Raw genomic sequence first — 10,136 nt, forward strand, 5'->3', positions numbered from 1 at the left:
TAAATATTAAATATTGTTTGTAACTGTGTTTTACAGGCTTTGTGTTTGATTCTTATAATTTAACATAGAAAATCCGTTTAAACGTGGTCGATATATGTCGATATTCATCAGCTATCGACGCAGATATGTCTGTCGATATTCATAAGATATCGACGTATATCGACACTTTCTGGCAAAAAAATCGCAGAGTGATGTTCCAAACCAAAATGCATCTTCCTACAACAATGTCACTGTTTTTAAGTTTCGCAAGACCAGGAATAACATGAAAAGGCAACAGAAACAATATATACTGGGTTTTAGAGAAACAAAATGCTACATCTTATCCAATGAATTGACGAAGCTTAAATGGAACACAGAACAAAATGAAAAACTTACATGATTGTATAAAATCTTGAAGCACAAACTGTGGGTTGGATTGATTGTTGTTCGTAGTCTGTAAATTGATTTGTTCTTTTGAGAGAGAGAGAGAGAGAGAGCGCAGGAAAAAGAGAAACAATGGGGGAAAGACAACGTTATAATAAGGTTAGAGATGAGGGTAAGGTTGGAATTTAGTTAATGAAATGTGTTAGTTTTGGTGAGTTTTTCAAAAGGAGTTAGAAAAGAAAACTAACCCCTTAAAAGGTGCTAGTTTTGTAATTGTCCCTATAATCAAAGTTGTAATGTAATTGAATGGAATGGTCATTCTATTACCATGTTTGGTTGACAATTAAAAAGAAAATGATGGAATGTAATTACCATTATAATACTCATATTTTTCTAATTAAATATAATCATAAAATTTTATTTATATAATCAAATTGAACGAAAAACATGAAAAACGTGAAAATCACGAAAAATGTGAAAAATTGAATCGAAATCAAATACAAAATTAGATTAACCGAAATCAATAAATTAGTATATCGTTTTTCACTTTTTCATTTTTTAAAAAATTTCCTGTTTCTTTTAATTTCCATTTTCAACATTTTGCACCATTTTTTTAATTTCCATTTTCACCATTTTTCTATTTTCTCATTTTTCTGGTTTTTCGTTTTTTCTCATTTTTTCGTTTTTCGTTTTTTTATTTTTTCTAATTTTCAATTAGGGGTAAAATGTGGGGCGACTGCCCAGGGCTCCTCAACTAAGGAGCCTAAATTCTCAAACCAAAGATTGGGGATAATGTTCAAATTTACCTCTATCACTTTTTAGAAAGTACAAATTTACCCTTTAACATATGAAATAATAAAATTTTACTCCTAATATTCTCAAGTAGGGCCAATTTTACCCTTATTAGATAGAAAATTTAAATAGACTGGTAGGAATAAAATTGATCCAGCTTAAAAATATTGGGAGCAAAATTTTACCATTTTCTACATTAGAGGTAAATTTGGATTTTTATTTCAAAAATTTGAAAGTAATTACTAATTTTGAAGGTGATGTGCAAAATTTTACTTCTACGTGGTCTCATCCACTCTAATTTTCAAGATTTAAAACAATCAGTAAAATTTATTTTTTAAATTCATATTTCTTTTGAATTTCATCTTTGTTTTATGTGTTTAAAACTTTAGAATGTAATGGATACAAATTTATTATCTCCTTTAGGACCTATAAAGGTTAGGACTAGGTTTGCATTAGATGTGAAATTAAAAAAAATAATTTATATCTAAACCAAGGTTATAAAAATCGGACCGGACCAACCGGATCAACCCGGTTCAACCGGATCCGATAGGCTAACCGGTCCGGAGATGTATGAAAAAAATAACTATTAAAACCTGCCTAAAAACCGTTGACCCGTACGGTTCAACCATTGAACCGTAAACCCGGTTACGGTTTCAGGGGTTTTATGGTCTAAATTGGAAAACTTTTGATATTTTATCAAAAAAAAAAAAAAAATACAGAATAAGAGTTATTAATTCATACTTAATTACTAGTATCAATTGTTTTTGTGCATTCTAGGTGGTAAAATGTTGGTAATTGAGGAGGACACTACTAATCTATAAGTAATTAATTTAAATTGTATTAATTACAACTTGATAATCAACAGATTACAAGGTGCCTTCTATGGTTACTTTGTTTTTAACAAAATAAAGTTTACTTTGTTTTTTTTTCACCATTGAATGATGATGGACTTTAACAAAATAAGTTCATCCAATGGTGGTAAAAACAAAGTAATGCTTACTTTGTTAAAAACAAAGTAAGCATGACCTTAAATTAATTGGTGGACTCTTATCAAACAAATTAAAGTTTGATTCTTTCTTCAGAATAATAAAAATGAATCTTAAAAAGAATTATGCATTTTTTTACATATAGGCCGTATTAATTAATTATTTACATTATATTCTTTTAATTGTTGAGAGAGAATTTTTAATATAAATATTTTTTGAAAATTTATATTCTATTCACATTTTTTGAATTAAATGTAATATTTTTATATTATGAACTAATTTTAATTTGTTTTTTGTATTAAAAATATTATTATAATTAATAGTATAATTTTTATTTATATTATTAACATTTTACTATATTAAGAAATTAAATGAAACTAAAAATATTAATTTTTATAGGATTTTTCGAACTCCGGTTAAATCCCGATCGAACCTTAAACCCTCAACCCTTTACTTCTTTCGGTTATTTGACCAGTTCGGTTTTGATAACCATGGTCTAAACATATTTTAAAATCGAAAAAAAAAAAATTTAAAATACACAAACAACACATGTGTGTTCAGTGAGGTCTGAGATTTATACAGCTTGTACAAATTAGACCGTGTACTATTTTATTACACTAAAGTATTTTTATATCTTTCCTTTTTTATATATGAGTATGATATGGAGATTGAAGCAAATGATATTGTGGAAATAAGATTAATTATATGCAGCAAAAAACACCTAAAAGGCTGACACTAATGATGTAAACAACTCATATAAAAAGAAAGTTTCTGTTGCTGTTGCTGCTGCATGGCTTGCTTTGCTTCACCTTTCTTTACTTTTTTTATGTTCTTCTCATTCTCTTCATTATCCTCATTAAACATTACCAAAAAGTCAAAAACATTTTAAATGGGCTTAATACATCCGACTTGTTCCAAAAGCTTAAAAGTTTGATTGACTCTCTAAATTTACGCAAGTGTCTCGTTAGTTCCATCAACTTGTTTAAAGTGACCTACTGGCGGCCTAAACCCTATGAACTTGTTTTAAATTGTATAAATTTCAATTTATCCAAATATATATATATATATAAAAAAATCAAAACTTAAAAAATAAAGACCTAATTCCTGTTTAAATTGTATAAATTTCAATTTATCCAAATATATATATATATAAAAAAAAATCAAAACTTAAAAAATAAAGACCTAATTCCTGATTCTAGGTCTCTAAAACAAATTAACTTTCTATTTCATACATTTTTACAGCGTTTTTACAGATTTAGAAACTTAATCATAATACTTTAAACAAATTTAAAGAGTGAATCAAGTTTTTTGGACAAATTCAGATTTCAACCGATGTATTTAGCCTTTTAAATGAAAAACAAGGATCAAAGTTCAACTTATCATTTCACAAAATTAATAAAAAACATTTTGAAGCCCATAAGTTTTTTGCTTTTTATTAATTAAGTCTTTAATATTTCAATTAGACCGGGGCACTAGTCTATTATTATTTACATACATTAAGCTTTTGATGCTAAAAAAACTCAAACTTTGAACACAAAATTTGGTTAACAGATAGATTTTTTTAATTCTTAATCGTTCAAAAATATTTTTTTTTATTCGTATAGCATGATTACATTAGCAAGCAGAGGATTAAAGTCATTATGAGTTTTTCTAACTAATCAATAGACGGCACTTAGCGGATTCAGGAGCTTGCAGTAGATGCAGAGGCCATGATGAAACTTTGTGTCATGCTCTGAGGGATTGCTCTAAGAGTAAAGAGGTGTGGAAGAAAATTATCCCTCACCACATTCTTCATTCCTTCATGGCCCACTCTGAGTATAACTGGTTCTCTGATGGTGTTAGTGGGAAATTATTGGCTAACATGGAGCATGGTGACATTTTCTTTGCTATCATCTGTCACCAAATTTGGAAGTGGAGGAACGAGGAGATTTTTGCTGATAAAACTGTCTTTATTCCTGACTTACTTGATTTCTTCTCGAAAAAACTCTCTATTATTACTGAGAGCTTCAAAGGGGATCCCCTTGCCAGGTCTACCCAGAAAAGAGAGGTCCACCTCGTTGGATGGAGCAGGCCAGGAGAAGGGGTGGTGAAGCTGAATACGGATGGCTCCTGCCTTAGCAATGACAAGATTGCTGCCGGAGGAGTTCTTCGTGATGCGGGTGGCGCCTGGCTGTCTGGGTTTACCCAGAACCTGGGGATGGATTCTTCCTTTTCGGCGGAACTGTGGGGTATTCTTTCGGGTATCAAGCTTGCCATTAGCCTGGGTGTAAAGAGGTTATCTGTGGAGTCTGATAACATGGAGGCAATCAACAGGATTTCAGATAACCAGGCTATTTGTCTTAACAGCCAAAATCTTATCAAAGCTATTTTAAGGCTTCGCCCTTCCTTTGAGTTCTTAAAGTTCAGCCACATTTACAGGGAACAGAACCGGGTTGCGGATCGCTTGACGGCAGCTGGGCATGAGGGAATGTTAGGTGTTTCTACCCTTTCTGATCCTCCCATCTTTCTTTCGTCTCTTCTTTTAGAGGATAGAATTGGGGTTAGCCTTCCTAGGCTGATCCCGAGTTAGTTTTCTTTGTTTGTTCGTTTTCTTTTCCTGTTCCTACCAAAAAAAAAAGAGCATCTCCAAGAGACTCTTAATGCACTCCCTAAAAATAATATAAATAATTAGTGATTTAAGAGAGACTAAGACATATCATCTCCAACAATACTTTTTATATTCACTCCTCATTTATTATTTTATCATTAAAATTATTAATTGTTGTGATATTTACCAATAGTGAAAGGACAGAGAATCTTTAATAATAAATTATTAATAAAAAATGAGTTAGGAGGCACTAAGAGGTGGAGAGATGCTCTCTACTAATAGAGAGGATGGAGAGGCTCTTAGTGATTTGAGGAGCGACTAAGAGGTTGTTGGAGCTGATTTTTTATTCTCCCTCCTCAAATTTTAACTTAGGAGGTTGTTGGAAATGCTCTAATAGTTGTTAAAGTTTGTTACTTTGTAGAGTGATGTGGCAGTTTTTAGTAAATGTTTTCTGTGATCTGGTAGCTTTTATAAGCTTGTATAAATACAGTGTACACAATTTTCAATTCAAATATTCACTCAAGCTTTCTTATATTGTTAACCTTGTAAAACTTATATTAAAGAGCTTTCCTATTTTGTGTAGAAGTGTGGGGAAGCTAGGATTCCTAATTGGTCTAGGTTTAGGATTGTGTTTGTATATATAGTTGATGATATTGAATGGATAAGGGACGGAAAAATTATTCCCCAAACTTTCATGGTATCAAGAGCGGGTTAAATTATTTTCGCAAGAGGACGCGATCGACGGAAAGAAGAAAGAAAAAAAAAGGGAAAAGGCAGAAATCGACAGTGAAGAAGAAGAAGAAACAGAATTCTTACAGATCCTTCTTCAGTTGAAATCTGTCTTTTTCAATTGATTTCTTTCCTTCTATTTTTTTCTCTTTCTTTTGATTATTGATTGACGCTATGTCGGACGGCAAGAAGACCGAGACCGGTGGCGGAGGAAGCGGAACCAAGAAGATTGATGTATACTATCTTGGTTCTAATGATAATCCCGGAAATTTGATCACACCTGTGCAATTAAGGGGCGAGAATTACGATGAATGGGCTAGAGCAATCCAAACATCGTTGAAGGCGAAACGCAAATTTGGTTTTGTGGAAGGAAAAATTCTGAAACCTACTGATGCGGATCAATTGGAGGATTGGGAGTCCATGCACTCGATGTTGGTGGCATGGTTACTCAATACTATCGAACCTAAAATTCGGTCCATCCTGCCGAATTATGAAGAAGCAGATTGCTTTATGGAAGTACTTGAAGAACAGATTTTGTGTGGTTAATGGCACAAAAATTTGTCAATTGAAGTCCTCGCTCGCAGAATGTAAGCAAGGAAAAACGGAAGAAGTTGCAACCTATTTTGGACGATTTTCTAAGATATGGGATGACTTGATCACCTATGTCAAATTGCCGGTATGTAAATGTGATGGTTGTAGCTGTGACATGAAGAAGCAAGTTGCTGCAGTTCAAGAAGAAGATATGCAGCACCATTTTCTTATTGGCTTAGATTCGGCTTTGTACGGAACGGTACGATCGAATATCCTTAGTCTTGATCCCTTGCCTGCCATTGATAAAGCCTATGCTCGAGTCATTCAAGAAGAACGACTAATCAACGGAGAGATGAAGGAAGAGCGTGAGCAAGTGATGGCTTTCAAAGTGCAAGATGCACGTGGGGGCAAATCCAAATCCAAATCCACTGACAATTCTAATAAACATTGTTCAAATTGTAATCGTGACTGACATGATGAAGCAAGCTATTTTCAGTTGGTTAGATACCCAGAGTGGTGGGGTGACAAACCCCGTGGCACTGGAGCTGGCCGTGGCACAGGCACAGGCGGGCGAGGCAGTGCAAGCGCGCACGGCAGGGGAGGGTGCAATGGGCAGCAGGCCCGAGCGAATCGAGCAGCAGCGACACCAGGGGGCGCAAACGCGCAGGGTAATTATGGTACTGATGCCGAGGCAACAGGTCTTTCTAGCATTACACCGGCACAGTGGACACAATTAATTGACCTATTGCATCACGCCAAAACTACTGAACATCTGCAAGGTATGAATGATGACTTTGAGTGGATTATTGACACAGGTGCGACACATCATGTTACTGGGAACCTTGATGAGTTACGTAATGTCCGAAAAATTGAAAAGTGTCCAATTGGACTACCTGATGGAAAAACTGCAAATGCTGCACAAGAAGGTGTGGTGACATTGAAAGGGGGTTTATTGCTACATAATGTTTTATTTGTGCCTAAATTAAATTGTAGCTTGATTTCTGTGAGTCAATTAACTCATGACTCCAACTGCATTGTACAATTAACAAGTGATTTATGTGTTGTACAGGACCGACTGACGAGGAAGGTGATTGGAATCGGTGAACTTCGAGATGGACTATATTTTTTCCGTGGAGGTCCACATGCACAGATTTTGACAGTTGCAAGAGGTGATTCGATAGAGCTGTGGCACAAGAGACTCGAGCATCCAGCGGAAGAAGTAGTGAAGCACCTCCCTCATCTTAGTTTACCTAGTAGCAATAATAATAAACCCTGTGATGTGTGTTTTGATGCAAAACAAACTCGGAGTAGTTTTCCTTTAAGTATGAATAAAACTAGTTCGATTTTTGAGTTAGTTCATTGTGATTTGTGGGGGCCTTATCGTACCCGTTCCTCTTGTGGTGCATCTTATTTTTTGACTCTGGTAGATGATTTTTCAAGAGCAGTATGGGTTTATTTGTTATCTAGTAAACTTGAGGTTGAAAATTGTTTTCTTAACTTTGTTGCCATGGTGAATCGCCAGTTTGGTAAGAAGATTAAAATTGTGAGAAGTGATAATGGGACTGAATTTCTTAGTCTGAATAAGTATTTTAGTGCCCAGGGAATTTTGTTTGAAACCTCATGTGTAGGGACACCTCAGCAGAATGGTAGGGTAGAAAGAAAACATAGACATATCCTAAATGTTGCACATGCATTACGTTTTGAAGGAAATTTGCCTGTTTATTTTTGGGGTGAGTGTGTGCTAGTTGCATGTCATCTTATTAGGGTAAATTTCACTCATGGTGTACAAACTTTACCCTAAATCACACTTTGGTGTACAGACTTCAATTTGTCACACTAATATATACGTACTTAGGGGTGACCTCCCACTATGGTATATAGCCGGTTAAAATGACCGGTCAAAGCTCAGTCAACGCGCCACCTCAGCTTTGACCGGTCAAAAAATAAAAAAATTCAACCACTAATATAAAATTACTATTATACCCTCTTTTTCTTTCTTCTTCCTTTCCCTTTCCCTTCCCATTCCTCTCTCCCTTTCTCTCACTAACTCTCTCCATCTTATTTCTTTTCTTAAGAGAGTAATTGAAAGCAGTATAAGAGAGTGAGAGAACAGATAGAGAAAAGAAAGAAAGGGACTTGGGCTGGCTTGGGTTTTTCTCTAGGTCTGGCCATGGGGCTAAGAGACCGATGGAAGACTAAGAAGACGACGACGAGAACGGTTGAAAAAAATATCATCATCCATGGCAGAAATGGCCTTCCTGCAATTACCCAAGACTAGTTCATTCCGAGCCTCCGCCGACGAGGAAATTTTCAAGATAAGAAAACTCCATTTTCTGATCGACGGTGTCGAAACTCCGAACTCGTTTTTCACAAACTCATCGGAAACCACTAGCTTCTCAACCGAGTCAGAAGAATTCGAGGGTGCGCCATTAGAGGTTGTTGTGTGAAGCATTAGATCTGAGAGTCTGTTTTACAAGCCTGACGATACGAGTTCGATAGTAGGAAAGGCGAGTGTGGTAATGTCAATGGAATCGGAGGATCCTTATGGAGATTTCAAAAGATGAATAGAGGAAATGGTGGAGTCCCACAGGATTAAAGATTGGGATTGTTTGGAGGAATTATTGGAGTGGTATTTAATGGGAAGAAAAATCATGGGTTTATTGTTGAAGCATTTGTTGATGTTCTTGTTAGTATTACAGAATCTGCTAATTATTTTGATTCACTACTACTTTTCTCTCTGATGTTTCTTCTTTTTTTGTTAATGGAGGAAATCACGAGATTCCATATGATTAAAAATTGCTACTATCTTAACTTAATTAGCCTTTTCATTCTTCTTCTTTTTGTGTATAGATTATTATATAGGAAAATTATTTGAATAGTGAATTATTATTTCTGCTTCTTCTTTCTATTACCTCATGCCCCAGATTCACTTATACTGCTCCAATGTTAATTGTTTTTTTACAGATTTCTTAAAAAAAGAAATAAGATGGAGAGAGTTAGTGAGAGAAAGGGAGAGGATAAGGGGAAGGGGAAGGAAGAAGAAAATGGTATAATAGTAATTTTATATTAGTGGTTGAATTTTTTTTACTTTTTGACCGGTCAAAGCTGAGGTGGCGCGTTGACTGAGCTTTGAACGGTCATTTTAACCGGCCATATACCATAGTGGGAGGTCACCCCTAAGTACGTATATATTAGTGTGACAAATTGAAGTCTGTACACCAAAGTGTGATTTAGGGTAAAGTTTGTACACCATGGATGAAATTTACCCCATCTTATTAATAGGACTCCGTCAGCAGTCTTGAAGGGAAAAACGCCATATAAGGTTCTATTTCATAAAATTCCCATGTATCACTTGTTACGTGTGTTTGGGTGTTTGTGTTATGCTCATAATCAACGTGCACATGGGGATAAGTTTGAGAAACGGAGTCGAAAGTGTGTGTTTGTCGGATATCCGTTTGGAAAAAAGGGGTGGAAGTTGTACGACTTAGAGACTAAAGAATTTTTTGTAAGTCGGGATGTGCAATTTTCTGAAGATGTTTTTCCATATCGGACCTCGGATTTGAAAGCAGCATCGCCTGAGATACTCCCTCTGTCAACTCGAGATGACTTGTTTACCGAATCTGTCCACGGCAAGGATGGCTCGGACCCGATGACAGTCACGTTAGAGCAACCTGTGACTTCTGACGATGAACAGGCAGCAGCAGCAGCACAGACGCTGCCAATGTCTGTAACGCCAGAATCCGGCGCATCTGCAATTCCGGCAGCTTCGACTCCACCGCCTACTGGAATAGCAGATGTCCCGGAGGCAGAATCGATGGTGGAGGAGGTTCGGCCTTCACCAGAAACGACAGAAGAACAGTTAGGGAGGGGGAAACGAGCAAAAATTCCGTCTACCAAACTTCGTGACTTTGTTACTCATACAATTCGGAAAAATAGTCCACTCGAAGCTTCATCAACTCCAACATCTTCCTCAGGTACTCCTTATCCTATAACTCACTTTGTTAATTGTGACAATTTTTCTGCGAAACATCGTGCATATCTTGCAGCAATCAATGCTACAGTAATTCCGTGCAACTTCAAAGAAGCAATGAAACATCAAAGTTGGCGAGATGCGATGTCTACAGAAATACGTGCCCTTGAAGAGCAGT

This window comes from Euphorbia lathyris, chromosome 5 (genome assembly GCF_963576675.1).
Source record: "Euphorbia lathyris chromosome 5, ddEupLath1.1, whole genome shotgun sequence".
In the NCBI taxonomy this organism is placed as follows: Eukaryota; Viridiplantae; Streptophyta; class Magnoliopsida; order Malpighiales; family Euphorbiaceae; genus Euphorbia; species Euphorbia lathyris.